The following is a 20,095-nucleotide window of genomic DNA, read 5'->3' on the forward strand; positions in this document are numbered from 1 at the left end:
ATATTTCAATTTATAAGATCTCCCTCTTTGACATTCAGAAAATTTGTGATTTTTCTATTTGAGTCATTGAAAGCATAGTTATGTCTGCCTGTATCCATTTTCTGTCCTTTCTCAAACCCCTAACTGATAACTGTTAGATTCTTTAACATCATTGAAATAAGCTGTCTGAAATGAATATTGATCTATAATTCCCTGCTCTAAAAGAAAAATAGAAAGCATGTTAGAGAAAGAACAATATTTTTTAAACTTATAATTCTTTATCAAGTTTTGGGTCTAAGAAAAGTAATTTCATGTTCAAAAGACCTACTGTTTAAATGGGATCACTGGTGAGTTTAGATGTGTCTTTGGTTCAAATGCAAATAAGCCAATTATAATGGTATTTAAATATAAACATGAAATATGTGATGCATTGATCATATGAATATGTTACCTCTATAATGACTGTGGTCATTGCTACCATTAGTTGAAAAATTACTACAACCTAACATTATGTTAAGCACTGGATATGCATTAATTTATTTAATCTTCATAACAATTCTATTGTCTCCATTCTTAAAAATTATAAAACTATATTCGGAAATGTTAAATAACTTGCCTAGGTGATTTAGCAGGTCTGCCCATTGTAAAAGAATAAATCTACTCTGTCTTATTAAGAAACCAGCATAGCATCTCATAAAAATATATAATAAGATTAATTTTCTAATAACATTAGCTCACAGTTACACTACTGTTTTCCAAAGTCCCTCTGTGTGTTGAGGTATCTACACAAGCCATTGACATTTTTCTTTAATTCAGACTTGTCATCTTTAGGTGGATCGTCACTGTTTGTGAAATATGGTATATGACACTTCTTCAGCATCCACCTCCACTTTTTGGGGGTAAAGTTTCCCTATTTAAGCTTTCTTTGTGGGAGTGGCATATCAATCAGACTAAAAACTAAGGGAATGCCCAAGTGGCCCAAAATAGGCATATCACACTCTCTGTCCTAAAAACATAGCTCGTCAGTGGGTGGAACTACGCAGAAAGTGATAAAAATGAATCATGAGATTGATCTTCCTGGAGAAGCCTGTGCTTGAATCAGAGTTGTTCTTCATATCTTTCCTTTGGCTTTTCCTTCATTTGATTAAGTTTCTGTTTCAACAAAGAACCCCAACTGTAACATCGATGAAGGAATTAGGAGACTTACAGATGCTGTCACTGATTGCCCACCACAATCAGTCAGTAAATCTTCATTAAATAAAACATTGAGTTACCTATTCCATGGGTTTTTTTAATGCATTAAAAAAAATCCCTGCCCTAAAAAAGTTTGCAATCTAATAAGCATAGAGCATATTCATGTACAAAAACAATGCAACTCATTTATTACAATATCATTTAAGACAGTTTATGCTAAGTACCAAATATTTGGATGCAGCACCATTTTCTGTTGTTCAGAAGACAGAGGAGTCACTTACTGCAAGGTTCATTGGGCAGGTTCTGTTGTATAGATGGGCTTCAGCTAGACAAATTTAAATTGTAAAAGGAAAATGGTATAGATGAAGTTCTAGCTGCTTAAAGGCATGAAACCTATCCTGGGTGTGTTTAGAAAACCAGTTTGGAAAAAAAAGGTGTAAAAGGCAATACTTCTGTTTGAAGATTTCCAAAGTGAAATGCACACATCTTGAGGAAAGATCACAAGCTAGTGAGGCATAAGAGACAGTTACCAGAACTACTTTGCTCTGTTGATTTTATCTTGTTCTCATTTTTACTTATGTATGGATTTTAAAGCATATGAAATATTATTATAGTATGATATGTATATACTAGATAAACAAGCATGTCTATACCGGGAATGTTTCAATAATGTTTTGCTTTAGGAATGAATAGACAGTCAAAGGTCTCTTTTGATATTAATACAATATCCATCAAATGGCAAAAAGTCATCAAAATAGTTTATTATAATATATACAAAAATCACAAAATTCTGAAATCTCTAGTTGTCTACCATTGTTTTCCTTTTTAAAGATTTATTTATTTACTTTAGAGAGAGAGAGAGAAAGGGGGAGGGGCAAAAGGAGAGGGAGAGAACCTCAAGCAGACTTCCCAGAGAGCGTGGTGCAGGGCTCAATCTCACAATGCTGAGAACATGACCTGAGCTGAAATCAGGAGTCAGACTCTTAGCCAACTGAGCCACACAGGCACCCATCTGCCATTGCTTTTCAAAGTTCTATACATTCTGGACACAGAGTCACTTTCATTTTTCTATTTTTCTCATTTCAGTATACCCTGCATGAGCATGTTATGCAATTTCCTATCTCTACACCTATTCCCAACAATTACTATTTATGCTCTTTCTTTCTTCCTTCATTCTTTCATTTCTATTTTATTTCACTCTTTGATCTAGATAGATTTTTCATTCTAAAAATGGACCTGGCAAACTGTTCTAGCCACTGAGACCAAAACATGAAAATGTAATTCTTATTTAATAATCTAATATTCTAGTAAAGAAGCTGATAGTCATACGATATTTTCCTGTTCCATAATTTCCTGTCAAAACCTTCGTATTCCTCTGAATCTGTTCTGTTCATGTATTATGGAATTCTATGGAATTCCATTCTTTTTGAATCTTCTCAGGACTTGATGAGGTAGCTGCTACTTACTAGTAATCTCATTTCACATGTAAGGCCATTGAGGCAAGAAGAAAGTACAACTACATTTAAACCCAAGTTATCTGTCTTCAGACTCACTTTTCTACATGATCCTGTACTAATGTTTAGCAATGCAGGATTAGAAAGGATAGGTATATTAGTCTGCGAGGGCTGCCATAATAAAATACCACAGACTGGGTGACTTAAACAACACATATTTCTTTTCATCAGAAAAGGCTCAGGAGGATGGAAGTTTAGGATTGAGGTGTTGGCAGGATTGGGATCTTCTGAAGCTTCTCTCCTTTATTTGCAGTTGGCCACCTTCTCATGTGTCCTCACGTGGCATTTTCTCTGTGCACTCACATCCCTGGTGTCTCTTCCTCTGCTCAGAAGGACATCAGTTCTATTAGGGGCACCTGAGTGGCTCAGTGGGCTAAGCCTCTGCCTTCAGCTCAGGTCATGATCTCAGGGTCCTGGGATCAAGTCCCACATTGGGCTCTCTGCTCAGCAGAGAGCCTGCTTCCCCCTCTCTCTCTGCCTGCCTCTCTGCCTACTTGTGCTCTCTCTGTCTCTCTGTCAACTAAATAAATAAAAATCTTAAAAAAAAAAAAAAAGAAGGAAAGAAAGAAAGAAAGGAAAGAAGAAAAAGAAGGACATCAGTTCTATTGGACTGAGGGCCCACCTTTATATCCTTCTAACCTAAGGGCCCTCTTTCCAAAAACAGTCATATTCTTAGGTACTGGGAGTAGGACATCAACATATAAATTTGAGGGGGACACAATTCAGTTGACAATAATGGGCAACTCACAGATGGTTCAAAAGCTGATCAGAGCAGGGTTCTGCACTCAAACCCAAACCTGAAGATTTGGAATCTATACCATACAACCCTACTTTCCCACTTTCTTTAGTTATTTTGTGTTCTTTCTATTATAGAATACCTTCCAGGGAAGGAGGACACATTACTCTTATTAGAATGTTTCACACTGTGAACTGAAATTAGGTAAGATAAAATATTTTTCCCAAATACTTATTTAAAATCTAGTTAGTTAACATATAGTGTAATACTTGTTTCAAGAGTAGAATTTAGTGACTCATCACTTACATATAATATTCACTGCACATCACAAGTGTTCCCCTTAATCCCCATCACCAATTTAGCCCACCCTCCCAAAACACCATAGACTGGGTGGCTTAAACAACAGTTTATTTTCTCACAGTTCTGGAGGCTGGAAGTCTAAGACCAGAGTGCCAGCATAGTTGTTTCTGCTGAGGCCTCACTTCTCGGACTGTAGTTGGCCATCATTTTGGTATGTACTCATATGACCTCTTCTTCTTCTGTAGAGAAAGAAAAAGTTCTCTGATCCCTCGCCTTATAAGTGCACCAATTCCACTAAAGGAGGGCCCACCATCATAAACTCATCTAACCATGATTACCTCCCAAAGACCCCTATCTCCAAATATCATTACAGTGAGGGTTAGGGCTTCAACCTATGAATTTGAGAGATATGCAAACATTCAGCCCATAACAGAACCACACCTATACTAGAAATCACATTTGCAGATTTGAGGAATAAACACAGGGAATGCCATTGTGTAATAAGCACAAAAGCAAAACAAGTGAGGCTTCTAATCCAGAGAATTGTTTGAACTCTAAATATGCTTATTAGTCTGAAAGAGCAAATCCCATTTCCAAAATAGTTACATGTGTTGGAAGGAGACAATGTAAGACTGATGATTTTCTCATTCAATTCTACATAGGAATTCCTATAAACTATTGTGAACAATGAGGAATATAATTCTCATTGTTGGGGGTCTTGTAGTATCAAAGTGCAATACTTAATGGCACTAATATCTCTCTCAGCCCATGATCCAGAGCTGTGCTGAGAAAAGTAATAATGGATGATAATGTATTAAGCAGACTTACTCTCTTGTTAAAGAAGGAAGAACAAAGGAACCTATGTGCTAGATTTTGGACACTGCTTATACTTATTTTAAAAATTAATATAATTTTAAGGGTAAAACATCTTCCCAAAAATTTCAGTGGGGAAGAAACCAAGTTAGCTTGAATTTTTAAGCATCCGTTGCTCATAAAAGATACAGAACATGCCTCTTTTCTTTTTAATTACAGACCTGCTATGTTTTACCAAGCCATTATGAGTTTGAGGATGGGGAATATAATGCTAAAATGACTTAAGCCTTCAAATGCTTTCAAAGCCTTAAATTTCAATTGTCCTTTGAAGTTGAGCCCATGAAGAGTTCACTCAAGCAATTTGGTCATGAAAGCCAGTGATTTGAACCATAAATTACTAAATATTAAATAGATGGATTGTGTAAAATGTCACAAATTTGACTGTTAATTAAGACTTTACCAGTAAATTTCAGTAATAACTTAAAGGAAGAGTTTGGATGAGATAACTGGGTTCTAAAATACCAGAAATCTATCACCCCAACGAACAAATATAGTTTACATTCTTAGTCCTTCCCTCCACAACTCTTTAACACCTCAATATTTTTTTAAGTTGGTAATTGGTAATATTTTCTCTTTTTCTTTGGGCAAAGTCAATTTGCTCTGGGTAGGGAAAAAGTCCTACTAAATGATCCTAGCAGAAAATGGATCTGTCTATAATTATAGTTTTTTCTTGCTGTGACGGAGAACATTTTTCAGGTGAAATCAGGAAGTTTAAAACTGAAGAGGAAAAATCATCAAAAGATATTAATTGAAACCTGTCAAATCAAAGCTTCTACATAGTGGAGATTAACACTAATTTAAAAATACTTTTATCTGAGAGCCTTATGGCATGGGAAGGGAATTGATATTCTCAACTAAGTTTCTAATGAAAAAGTATATTCTTTAATAAATACTTACATTGTCAACAGTTATATGAGTCTAAAGAGATTAAAGTTAAAACCATTTGCCTTTTCATTTTCAAGCTTCAATATTTTACTGGAAAGTGTGAAATAGAGTGTAGTTGTATACAGTGAGTGTCACATGCTTTTAGCTATGACTTATAACTGCTGGATTAATTATATTTTATTTCCAAAGACTGGACAATTATTTCAACTGAAAACCATTTAGTCATGTGGTTCAAAGGCTCAACTTTGAAGCTGGCCTCCAAGGTGACTGGCAATAATCCCTGCCTCCTGGAGTTCACACTCCTGTGTTGTCCCCTCACTACACTACATCAGGGTCAGTCTAGGTAACTACTGGAATACATCAGAGGTGATGACGGGCCATTTTACAGGCTTCTTCCTTGGTCTCTGTCACTTGTTCTTATCAAAGTCTTTTCAAAAGGACATTCAGGCAGCCCTCAGTGGAGAAGCCCACAAAGATCAGAAGCTGAGGAATTTTATTTTATTTTTATTTTATTACTGCTTCAAATCTTGGTATTAAAAATCTGTCTTTGATAATAGTTTAAAATTATTCATTCATTTCCTCATAATTACCCTTATAGAGTATTTATTACCACTGTACATATTTGAGAACTGCTTTTGACATGTAAAATCCAATGTGAAATTTAAGTGCATATCATAATCTAAATTATATTTCCTAGTTAAATCTAAACATCTATGACCCTAGAAATATATTAATATGTAATTAAATTGTAAATCCTTGGTCTAAAGCTCTTTTAATGTGTACTCTGAATCACCAAGTCAATATTCTGCATATTTTTAATTAATTTTACTTATTTATTTATTTTTAAAGATTTTATTTATTTATTTGACAGACAAAGAGAGTGAGAGAGGGAACATAAGCAGGGGGAGTGGGAGAGAGAGAAGCAGGCTTCCCACCAAACAGGGAGCCCGATGCAAGGCTCGATTCCAGGACCCTGGGATCATGACCTGAGCTGAAAGAAGGCAGACGTTTAACAACTGAGCCACCCAGGTGCCCCTATTAATTAATTTTATAAGTAGATTTGACCTAATGATTCCTTGTCATTTACTTAGTTGCAATTCTAATAATGTTATCATGACTATCAAAAGATTCATCTTCTGAAGCAAATAACTTAAAAATTCATCCAATCTCGATTTTTTAACATTATTTTCACCAAAACCTTTATTTTCAGAGTTTAGTTCTGGTAGCATTAATCATTCTGCTGGACTTGACAGAGAGGATGTGAGGGTCACCATATAACTGAGCACCTGCCTAAAAAGCAAACATCAAATGCCCACATATCCACAGGACTTTTTAAAGAAACCCCGAAAAGTTGGGGGGGGACCATCATAAAACTCCTAATGAGAACATTTCCTGCCAGATGGAACTTCCCCCTTGCAGGGCCTGTTAGAATTAGCTCCAAAGAATCTTCAGCAAGGAATCTCAAGAGGAATATTTAATATACACTTTTGAATTGAATTTCGAAAGCTACAAAGTTCTGGTACTTTGCTGTCTGTCACTTTTCTGACATGTTGGCCTCTGGGGCATTTAAATAAAGCGAGCATAGGATTATCCCCAAGTTAGAATGGTACAGTAATAGATTGCTCTCAAGCAGCTAAGAACCTGCAGTGAGCAGTGATCAATCAGGGTCATGCATCTTAGGAGAAATTTTCTATCCAATTCACTTAGTTAGCTAAGATACAGGAGAAAAAATACTAAGTGTACAAGGTGTTAGGGTATTATAGTTCTACTTTGATGATTTTTGGGACTAATTTTATTAATGAATAGACTTTATCTCTTAGAACACTTTTAGGATTACAGAAAAATTGAGCAGAAGTTACATAGTTCCCATATTATCACCCCCTCCTCACCACACACACACACCCACCCACACACACACACACACCCCGTTCTCTCTATTAACATCATTCATTAGGTGGTACATTCAGTAGAATCCATGATTCAGTATTGACACAGGATTATTAATTAACATCTATAGTTTACATTAGGGTCCACTCTCATGTGTTGTGTTGCGTTGTATGGGTTTGGACAAATTTATAATTATGTATCCATACCATAATATCATACAAGGTTTTTTCAGTGCCCTAAATCCTCTGTTCTCTGCCTTTCATCCCTTCTCCTCCAACAACACCTGCAACCACTGATCTTTTTACTGTTTCCACAGTTTTGCTTTTCCCAGAATGTCATATAGTTGGAATAGTACAATTTGGAGGCTTTTCAGATTGGCTTTTTTTTTTTTTCCTTTTCACTTTGCAGTTATGTGTTCAAGTTTCCACCACATCTTTTTACCACTGAATAACATTCCATTGTCTGGACATGCCACAGTTTGTTTACCCATTCACCTATTGAAGGACATCATGGTTGCTTCCAAGTTTGAGTAATTATGAATAAAGTGGCTGTAAACATTTGCGTGCAGGACATGTTTTCAACTCCTTTGGGTAAATACTAAGGAACATGTGGATCGTATGGTAAGAGTATGTAGCCTTTAAAAAAAACAAACAAAAAAAACCCAGCAAACTCCTTTCCAGAGTGGCTGTACCATTTTACATTCCCATCAGCAACGAATGAGCATTCCCGTTGTTCCACATCCTTGTCAGCATTTGGGAGTTTTAGATTTGAGGAATTTTAACAGCTGTATTTTGTTGTTTTAATTTGCAGTTGCCTGATGGCTCATGATGTTAAGCTTTTGGACATGTGTCTGTCTTCTTTGGCTGGGGGGAGGGAGCTGTCTGTTCAGATCATTTGCCCATTTTTAAATTTAGTTGTTTGCTTTCTTTACTGAATTTTAAGAAGTTTTTTTGTATATTTTGGGTTCAAGTCTTTATCAGATATTCAGTTTGCAAAGACTTCCTCCTAGTTTGGGCATCTGTCAAGTTTCAAAAATATCACCTTATTTTTTTTTTTATTTTGTACTATCTAGAAAAAAATGTAAAATATGTATTTCTAAGAGACATACATTACTGAGTTCATAAAAGTAGAGATAATGACTCACCAAGTTTAATCACATGAGTTGATTATCAAAAATGGAAGGTCTGGCATATAGCAAGAGTGATTTAAAATGTCAGCTATCTTTTATATTTCTTCCATCTGAAACCGTGTCTACATATATGCAAGCCTTGTCTCATAATTCTCATCAAACTAATACAAATAAAATTGACTAACTCATGTAAGAAAGTACTTCCATTTTGATGAAATTAATTTAAAAGAACACAATGAAAACATCTAGATGAGATATTTTGTGTTCAAACGTTACAAAGTAGCACATCTCATAATGCTAATCTAACATAAATAATGTTTCACTTAAATCTAATTGGGTAGTTATATCCTTTTGTAGTTTCATAAAGATCAAGCAGTGATCACACTATATTGACAAGCAAAAGTGTTTATGAATGTTGAATCAATACATGGTTTAGAAAAAGCCAATTTCACATATTTCATTTGTAAATTGTCCACAAAGGATTTTATTTACTCTTTTATGAAAGCACTTTAGCTTTGGGGGAAAAAATCAATACTTTGTCATCTAAATGCTTATCTCCTAGTTCCCGATGACCTCAATTTATTTCTGAGTGTTCCTATTAATATAGATGTTGAATAGAAAGACACCAAGAAATAAGATTCTTTCTGCTGGAGGAAGTTATAACTCCATAGTTTGGGAAGGAACTAGGGAAATCAATTTCTCCCAAGGACCATGCCATGGATCCTATGGTAAAAAGCCTGATATCTTATCTTTGCTTGAAATACTACAATAGATTTCCCTCAGTTACAATGTGCTCCTTTCCAGTTCTTTGTGGAATGGGGTTAGAAGGTACTGGAAACATATGCCAAGGCAAGTTGTAAAAGGACTTTTGCCATTTTTTTTTTTTAACATTTTATTTATTTGACAGAGAGAGATCACAAGGAGGGAGAGAGGCAGGCAGAGAGAGAGGAGGAAGCAGGCTCTCCACAGAGCAGAGAGCCCAATGTGGGGCTCGAGCCCAGGACCCTGGGATCATGACCTGAGCAGAAGGCAGAGGCTTAACCCACTGGGCCACCCAGGTGCCCTGAGGACTTATGCCATTCTAAGGAGTCTAAACAGTATTTTGACTGAAAATAAGAAGCAGCAAATATTTTGCAGTAGGCCAGCAAAACTCCCAGGCTTTTAAAAGACTTTCTTGAACATCAGCTTATAGAATGTGTTAGAAGGTGTCCAGGATGAAGACTGAGAAAATAGTTAAAGTAATGCTCCAATAATCTAACCAAGGTCATTAATGCCTTTGACTACCAAGGCAGTAGTAATAGAACTTAGTGGAGAAGACAGATCAGAAAGGCATAAAATATGTGGAATGTGCTGGATTTGGCAACTGATTGTGGAGGAACAAAGTAAGGGAAGAGGGAGAAATGAAATTTAAGATGATTAATTTTTATAATATGGCTCTTGAAATAACCGAAGTTGCCTTTAGCTAATATTGATAATAAAACTAATACAAATAATAAAAGAAATACAGGTTTGAAGGTAATACACTTTAAGTCCTAAAATTGTTGGAATGTACTTGGAATATAAACCGTTACTTATTTTCCGTTTCCATTTGGTAAAGTCTGGAAAAACGTCTACTTGAAATCTTAGAATTTTTCTGTTTTATGTAATAGGAATTGTTGACTTAAGTTGAGCCTAATGAAAATGTTAATCAGCAAATGGATAAAAGAAAGTGGCAGAAACTTTGTCCACTTTCTTAAAGATATATCTGATAACTTCTCATGAACAAATATTATTCTGAAATATGAGGGCTCAGAATAAAGTCTACTCTCCAATCACTGGATCCAGTGTGAATCAAGGATAGCTTTTCCACGCATCCCCAACCCTGTTCAACACATTAGATGGACCCAGTATTTATTTCATGGGAACCAAAATTAAACATCCTTTATTACTTGCCAAGTTCTTATGTTGGAGAGAAATGGCAGAAACTTTATGCAAACGAGCAATATAATTTCTGAAAATCAATATTTCTCTTTAATGTGTGCCCTAAAAATTTCTTTTCTAATTACTCCCATATCAGTGGTTCATAGCCTTAGTATGCATAAGAACCACCTAAGGCATTTATTAAAATACATATTCCTGGATTCTGCTTGTCAGATTGTGACTCAGTAGGCCTTACAGGGATCCTAGGAATCTGTATTTTTAATAAGTGCCTCAGGGATTTCCAATGTATATGTTCCCTGTAAAATAAAGGAGCAACACCCTTAAAGAATAACCTTAGGGTGCATTATACCTGCTTTGTTAGAGTTTCTGCTTTGAATTTGTAATTAGAAGTTGTAATTTAGCAAAAGTTTCATTCATTCATTTATTCGATCATTTATCTTGATTATAATCCCTTCCCTTTTTGTTTTGGTTTCTTTGGATGAGAAGAGGCACTCATGTGGAAGCATTTTCTTTTTCTACCAAGAGGAAAATTAATGTCTCCCGTGGGCCACGTGACAGGTAACATATTATCTCACTCCCATCCTATTTTCCGTAAACACATGTACCTGTACCTGCGCTATAACTACATTTTCAAACTGGCCCTCAATGTGTGTGGATTTTTCTTTTTTCTTAAATTTGGTAACCCAGGTTAAAAATGTTCAGTCCTGGGGCACCTGGGTGGCTCAGTTGTTAAGCGGCTGCCTTCGGCTCAGGGATCGGGCCCTTTATTGGGCTCCCTGATCAACGGGAAGCCTGTTTCTCCCTCTCCCCCTGCTTGTGTTCCCTTTCTCGCTGTGTCTCTCTCTGTCAAATAAAAAAATAAAAATCTTAAAAAAAGAAAAGAAAAGTTCAGTCCTGGATACCATATCTAAAGTGTGGATGCAACTTTTTTTTTTTTTTTTTTAGTATGACTTAAACTTTCTTCTGGCTTCAAGGTCATGTAAATGCAGTTCTTTCCTCCTTTATGTCAAGAATGTTGCAGCGTCTTTCAATGAGGAGAATCACCTGCAAATTCCTTTGATTAGTGAAAGCAGCTGTTCGCAAACTTTGACATCTCTCAGAATCCTCTGGAAACTAATAAAATACAGAGACCTAGCTTTGCTGAAGTAGCATTAAGGTCTAACTCTCTGTGTCTTTATCCTGTTGTCTGGGTGATCCTGATAGACACCTTCATCTAAGAACCTGGAAATGAAGCATGGTTCTCAAAGTTGGCTGCTCACTGGGACCTTTGGGGAGGAACTACTGAGGAACTACTGATGGCCGAGTCCCTCCATGGTTTTAATTCAATTAGTATGGGGTACAGCCTGGGTGTTGCAGGGTTTCTATCTTTCATTTCTTTGCTGAGACTTTTTTTTTTTCATTTGTTTCAAGCATATTCATAACTGCTTGTTGAAACATCTTTATGAAGCCACTCTAAAATCCTTGTCAGGTAACTCTTAATGTCTTTGTCATATTCGTGTTCACATCTGCTGACCATCTTGTCTCATATATGTTGAGATATTTCTGGTTCCTGAAGGATAACTGATTTTTTACTGAAACCTTGGCATTTGGGGTCTTATGAAATTCTGGATCGTAATTAAATCTCCTGTTTTAGCAGGACTTTTGTCTATGGCAGGGTTGGAGAAGGAACACTGCTTCATTATTGACAGGTGAAGGTGGAAATCTAGATTATTGGCCTCCTGTGATAGCACTCTGGGAAGTAACAGGAGTACCTCATTACACTCACGTGACCTCCACAGAAGCTCTTCCATTCTAATTGCTGTGGTGGAAGTTCTGACTCCTCACTAGGCTTCCTGGGATACTCCAGTCATCCAGGTTTCTAGTCCACCTTCTCTGAGGCCACCAGGAGAAAGGTAAGTTTGGAGCACCTCCTTATAGGCCTGGTGAAGGCAGAAGTTTCCCGAATGCCTGGGGGAGTTGGGGTGAGGGTTGGGGGAACAGTCGTTTTTTGTCGTAGTTGTTGGGCCCAGAGCCATCACTGTTAAAAATGTTCTGATACGCAAGACTGCGCCTTTCCCAGTCCTCCGGTAGAGAAAAGCCCGGCTTTGGGGGGGACTTCTTTGTCTACCTCAGTTGGCATTTCTGGGTCTTTGGCTTCTCCAACTACCTGCCTGTGATATGGGAGGCAAAAAGAAAACTCAGGGAATGCTTGGGTTATTCCCTGGGTGCTGAGGTCCCTGGCTCGTTTGCCTTCTTTTCTCCATCATTTAGTCTTCATAGGCTTGTTTGACATGTAATACCTGGAGTTTGGGGGGGTTGTTAGCAGGAGGAATAGGGACAGTATGTCTACTCCATCTTTCTGGAACCTCATTTATTTTTGTTACGCTTTTAATTTTGCAAATGTTTTCATTGTGTATCTTCTACAACATGCCTTTCAGTGACTTTAGACTTACCTTAATGTACAGGGTCTCTTGGTCCTGAAGCAGAACACTAGAATGCCATATTTGCTACCTGAGACATTTCCCCAAATTAGCAAAATCACTCTCACTTTTTAAGAGTATATAAAATTGGATAAAATAGTTGTGAACAATTGGAGAGGTTAGTCATGATTTTGCTCTGATGTAGCTTTTAAATCTTAATATATTTGCCTGAAAGGTTTTTTTCTTCCCAGCGAAAGCAAAAAGGTGAGTGCATTTCTTTTTAGATTCAACAGTGATATATTTAAGAGGTAAACAACAGCAGTGTCCACCCACTCAGATCTTTCTGAGTAGAGCTGTATAGTAAAAGAGGCAATTTACAGGAGCATTGACAAAAACCTTCCTGCCTATCTTAATTGGTTCTTTTCAAAAATCTTCTCCCTTCATCACTTTTTCAGTATATATCTCCCCAAGAAATGCATGCTACTAAAATGTACAGAAAGTGAGACCCTCACACAATTACTCAGGTCCTCAAACTCGAAAACATTCCCTAGTTCCATGATTCTCGGCACATTCTCTGAACAGGTGCTGATTTGCTCTGACTCATCAGGCTAGTAGTTAGAAAGCCTCAGCTGATAAATACCAAACCTTTCTCTGTCATTAGTAGTGACTGCCAGAATAATGAAACATCTGGCATGTTCCTTTACTGATTAAACAGGTCATTCCACAGGCTTGTCATCCAGCCTGTGAGCTTAAAGACATGAGTCTGTGCTTTTTTTTAGTTTCACTCTTCATTCATGTGTTGCAGATGCTGGAACATTCGACAGATGAATCTGTTAAAATGCATATAACATTAAATGATTAAAGACTCACTACATTCAGCAAGAAATTAAACCAAACTTGAAAATGGTTTAAATACTTGTGCAGTGAGGGATGAAATCTGGACTGAATATAATTTTAAGAGTTGAGGATAAGTATCGACAACAAACCAATAAGTTTAACATGTTCTGATGTCAAATTGGAATTTTAAAACCTGTATGAATCTTTATAAGAATGTTAGGATGATAAATTGGAAACTAAAGCATTCTCTATTTTCTTTAATTACTAAACAAGTAATTGGTAGAATGTAAATATTTTCTGAAGAGAACAAGTGGTTTTCTGGAATACCAAATCCTGTTCAGGTGTAATAGGATATTAAAGGAGATTCTTTATCTCAAGACTTTTCTACTGTAAACTAAAATTTTAGTAGATCTAATGAACAATCAAACATGATAAAAATTAAAATCCAAATCTTAATTCCAGTGTGATGGAATTTGGGTTCTCTGTTACAGCACAGGAAATGAATCAGAATGAGATTATGTAACATTTTCAATAAAACATTGCAGCTGGGAGATGGTCAGAACTTTGCAAAGGAAACGGAAAATATTTTGCTACCCTGTACAAACATGAGTTTGCACTTGAAAAATCTATGTGAAGTTCTGATCATCACTCCTTGCAGGAGATAAAACGGAACTGGAAAAGAAACAGAAATGAAGAGTGATAAAGAAAAAATTAACCGAGTAAGTTCTGTTTTCCTACATATAGAAGCAATGATTGAGAGACTAAATTCTTTAGAATAAATCATAAATAAACAAGAGGAATCATTCCTCTGTGATGCTATAATTAGGAAAAAGAAACTATTTCATACTTTAAAATGACAAGATGTAACATTACATAATAGGTTTTTACGAAAAAAAAGAAATGAGATCTGTCCTAAACTTTATGATAAATCCTTGATTGTTTACAGAGAGAGATGCTGAATTGGGACCGTGTGACAATTAGGTACATATTCGTTCACTCCTGAACAAGTGACAGGTCAAATCTTTAATAATACAACTATGTAGCAAAGTAGATAAAGGTCTACTTACATATCAGGATTCTAAAATTTGCTCCATGGAAACTAGGTCCATTGGATGCTAATATCTGTTGGGACATGAAAGGACTGTGTGATGAAGTAAACTTAAATCTAAGATGGACTGGTTTTGATACTGGAGAGCTGCTCATCACTCTTAATATCATAAAATATTTATTAACTTACAGACTCTCTTGTACATAGTCATTTTTTATTTAAAATTCAAGTAGCCAACATATAGTATATCATCAGTTTCAGATATAGAGTTCAGTAATTCAGCAGTTGCTTATAATACCCGGTGCTCATCCCATCATGTGCCCTCCTTTATGCCCGTCACCCAGTTAACCCTTCTCCTTACCCGTCTCCCCTCCAGCAACCCTCAGTTTCTTTCCGATAGTTAAGAGTCATTTTAAAAATTGATCACAAAACACTCTTTTTAATCAGATACCCCTTAGAACTAGTTATCGAAAGTACAGATTTGGGGGGGGTGCCTGGGTGGCTCAGGTCATGATCCCAGGGTCCTGGGATCGAGCCCCGCATTGGGAATCTCTGCTCAGCAGGGAGCCTGCTTCCTCCTCTCTGCCTGCTTCTCTGCCTTCTCTGTGATCTCTGTCAAACAAATAAATAAAATCTTTAAAAAAAAATACAGATTTGGGGAAACATCATCAAAAAAACAAAGAAAATGTCCATATTGTAGAGATACTTAAATTTTAAAATGTTCTCACATCAATCTCTTGCTTTTCCCATAACCGAGTGTTTACCATATTTTAAGGGAAAACAGTCTACCACTTCCATGACTGACATATTGACAATATGTTAATTATGACACCGTGACAATTCTCAGTGATTTTAAGTAAACATATGATAAAATATATGTTGTGGGGAAAATCCTTATGCTCATTAAAGCTAGAAGGATGAAGGGACTACTGAGATTCCCATTATTTTATGTAAATAAGCTTTTATGCTTGGAAACGGAATGAATTTCGATTGGTTGTAATTGACTCCCATTTCAAAAAACCCCCAAATCCTTACCAAGAGATCCATCTATGGAACAAGCTTTTAAGTGTATAATACAGCAATATTAACCATAAGCACAATGTTGTACAACAGGTAGAACTCCATAACGTACTTAACTGACATAAGTTTATATCCACGGAACAACTCCTCATTTCCACCTTCCCCCAACCACGCTCCCCCGTCAGCCACCATTTCACTATTCACTTATGAATTTGACTGTTAGATAGCTCGTATATGGAATCAAGCAGTAGTTGTCCTGTGATTGGTTTATTTCACTGAGCATAATGTCTTTCAGTTTTCACCCTTGTTGTCACATTTGTGATAAGATTTCCTTTCTCATGGCTAAACAGTTTTCCATTCTATGTAAACAACATTTTCTTTATCCATTCATCTGTTGATGAACATTTAGATTATTTGTGTATCTTGGCTCTTATAAGTAAGCCTGGGGATGCCCCAGTGGCACGGTTGGTTAAACATCTGACTCTGGCTCAGATCATGATCTCCAGGTCCTGGGATCAAGCTGCACATCAGCCTCTCTGCTCAGTAGGGAACCTACTTCTCCTCTGCCTGCCACTCCCCATGATTGTGGTGTGCTCTCTCTGACAAATAAATAAAATCTTAAAAAATAAAAAGTAAGGCTGTAATGAACATGGGGATACAGATATCTGAGATAATGATTTTGTTTCCTTTAGATCTACACTCAAGTGGGATTGCTGGATCACATGGTAGTTCTATCTTTAATTTTTTGATGAACTTTTATTTGTTTTCCATAGTGGTTGCACCATATTACATCCCCATCAATAGTGTACAGGGGGTTCCAATTTCTCCACATCCTTGTTAAGTGTACTTACCACAATAGAAGAAAAAAGTCCCCCAAATCTGTCTGAAAATTTAAAAAAAAAAAAATTGTCATAGGAGTCTTTTCCTGAAACAAAGCCTACCTAAATAATTGAGAATTTTGGAGGAAGGAAAATTAGGGATCCAAAGTTTGTTCATTATCTGCATCCTTACTATTTTTCTGTGGTATGTTAAACAAAGACAATGCCAAATTTATTTAAAAATTTTTGGTTAAGTTTTTCAACTTCTGAACTATATGGCAAAATCCCATGTACCCATCCCCAGCTTCTACAGTTACAAACACTTGTCAGCCTTGTTGGTTTTGTTTGATGGAAATAGTACATCCAAATATCTTAAACTGCTTTTTAAAAAAAATTTTTTTTGGAAATGCTAGTAGTTACACATTTCTATAAAAAAAGGCCCACAAATTCACATCAGCTCACTGACAATTAATGTTTAACATATTACAAAGTCTTAAAATTTTTAGTAAAAATAGTGTGCTGCCTTTCCCAACCTAATAAAATATGGCTTCTATTCCTCTGCTGGCAGAGAAACTAATTATTTAGCAAAACAACCCTGTGCGCTGCCTGAAAAGTGGAGGATTGGATGTAATAAAACTTTCTTGCTATTGGAAACACCTTTTCATTAAAACTCATCCATAGACTAGATGTACCATGTATAATACTCATAACCTTACATAATACTGGTTTTTTACATAGATGCTGAACTCTTTACTATGTAAAAAAACAAACAGAAAATTTTAATTACAATAAACCTTTAAGCTGACAAGATATTGAAATATGTCCTGCAAAATCATGAAGAATGACATTGAACACTTTATAGATGTCAAAATTTAAATGGATATGATGATCCTGTAAAAATGCTGATGAAATGTATTCCTAAGGTTTCAATGCTAACCAAAACCTCTAATTAGCTTTGATTAGAGCCATAGGCTACTAAGTTATCCTCTCCAAAAGATGAATTCCATAGTGTTTATTTTCTAGTGTTTATTTCCATAAAGCCTGATTTGGGAACCATCTGTAGAAATCTTCAGTTTGAAGATCATATTACTTCCCTTATGCCAACCATGGGTTGTATATTTCAGCACATCTTGTATAAACTAATAGTATTCAGTTAGGAGATTTAGGATTTTGTTTTATGTTCATAAAAAAAAATCCTGGAAACAACGAGGAAATAATAGTTCATTTTTAAGGACCTACTTGTCTCTACAACTGTAGTAAGTTAGGCATTACTAATACATTCCCTCTTATCTTGAGGAAATAGAAGATGTTAAGTGATTTACATAAAGTAATAGATAATAAGAAATAGTAAGTTGTATACATAGGTTGTCTGATTTTTAGAACTCAAGCCGTTAATTACTCATGATCCTACTGTTGTCAATTGTCCTCATATTAACCAAGACAGGGTATCTGCTGGAACAGCATGCACCTTTCAGCTGAATACAACTCAAGCTTATTATGCACTCTTGCAGTCAGCTGTGGGGGAGAAGAGCTCTGTTCTGTGTAGTCCTTTACGGACCCAGAATCCTTTCATATGATGTACCCATAATCTTCAACATGCTGCCTCCCTCCAGGTTTGCCAGTAAAAGGGAAGGACGAACCATCTCTATGGGGAATTTTTATTGCCAGGCCTAGAAGTTACGTATGTAATTTCCTGCCCATCTAGCATTGGCCAGATCATAGACACGTGATTCCCAGCTTGAGGGGCTTAAAAATATCATCAAACTACATGGAAAGTATGGATGAATCAACAGAATGTGTATATTCAATGGAATATTATCCATCCTTTAAAAAGGAAATCCTGACCTTTGTGACAATATGAGAGAACTAGGAGGACATGATGCTTAGTGAAATAAGCCGGACACAGAAAGACAAACATCGCGTGCTCTCATCTACATGTGAAACTAACATAGTGTAACTCCTAGAGGCAGAGTAGAATGGTGGTTGCTGGAGGTGGGTGGAGAGGGAAAGGGAGATTTTGGTCAGGGGGACAGCATGTCAGTTATACAAGATAAATAAGTTCTATGTAACAGTATGTATTATGATCCTGTATAACAGTACTGTATTGTATACTTGAAATTTACCAAGAGGATAATAAATCTTCCGTGTCTTCACCACACGATGCAAAAAAAGAGAAGTATATGAAGCCGTAGGGTAATTATCTTGATATGGTGATAATTTCACGATGTATATGTATATCAAAACATCAAGGCATACATCTTAAAAACAGTTGACCTTGGAACACAGGTTTGAGCTGTGCAGGTCTTATACATGGAATTTTTTTTTTTTTAGAAATACTGTAGGTGTATTTTCCCTCATGATTTTCTTACATTTTCTCTAGCTTGCTGCATTATAAGAATACAACATATCTAGCATACAGAATATGTTAATTGACTGTTTATTATTAGTAAGACTTCTGGTCATAAGTAGGATATTAAGTTTTGGGGAGAATCAAAATTTATTCATGGAGTTTTAACTGCACAGGTGTGAGCTCCCCTAACCTTCACACTGTTCAAGGGTCAAGTATATATACAATTTGTTGTTGTCTATTATACTTTAATAAAATAATACATATTTATACTTCAAATATCAAGAAGTTACAGTGAACTGCACAGGTATTTATAGAACAACATTACCTGGAAACTAGATGCTTTTTTGGATTGACATAATCCAAGTTGATAAAATTCCATTAGTGTAACTGCAGTTCTTCATATTTGTAGGTAAAGTTAGTTGAATTTGCAGTATCCAGAATAATCTACTTCCGTACTTCTCACTCTTCCCTTTTCTAAAAGAAAACCCATATATACAACAGACAAAAATTGTAAACTATGACCCAGGATTCAAAAACCATCTAGAGGCAGAAGGATATAAGAGGATCAAAGTCATTCGGAATAGGATTGAAACTGGAAATTGTGGATCCTATAACCATAAAATGAGGAATAGGAAGTGAGAGTTTGTGTAATTCCGTAGGTTTCATTGTACTGAGTTCATTGAATCAAAGTTAGCTATAACACGTTGTATTACATTGGATAGTGAAATGTAAATATTTTAAGGCTAGATGGGGAGAAACCAAGTTCCCTGGACTTTTTTGCCAACCTGAAAGCCCCTATTAGGTGAATGTTGCAGTATTTGGCATGTGTTCAGGAGGTGCCACTAAATGATCAGATGTTCTCATCCCTCATTCTCTAAATCTGTGTCCTCACAAGTAATCATACTATTAATTCACAGAGTAACTTTTCAAATTTTTTAGTTGTAGCCCTATACTGCATTTACATGAGAAAATAGAGTTAGTCTTTGCTCTAACACAAGCTCTTAATAAAACAACTATTTCTATATGCTTATAGGAAAGTTTATCTTAATAGGAATGTTGAGTCCTGAAAACAAGATCAGGCGGCATATTTCTCCAAAAGTACAAACCTGTCTTTCAACTGCAAATATGTCATTTTTACAGCTGTCTAAAATCTAGATCTTGTCAATGGTGTCTATCAAAATACTGTAAAAGCACAAGCTTTAAAAA

This window comes from Mustela putorius, unplaced genomic scaffold (genome assembly GCF_011764305.1).
Source record: "Mustela putorius furo isolate JIRA1106 unplaced genomic scaffold, ASM1176430v1.1 tig00003845_pilon_pilon_pilon, whole genome shotgun sequence".
Taxonomy (NCBI): domain Eukaryota; kingdom Metazoa; phylum Chordata; class Mammalia; order Carnivora; family Mustelidae; genus Mustela; species Mustela putorius.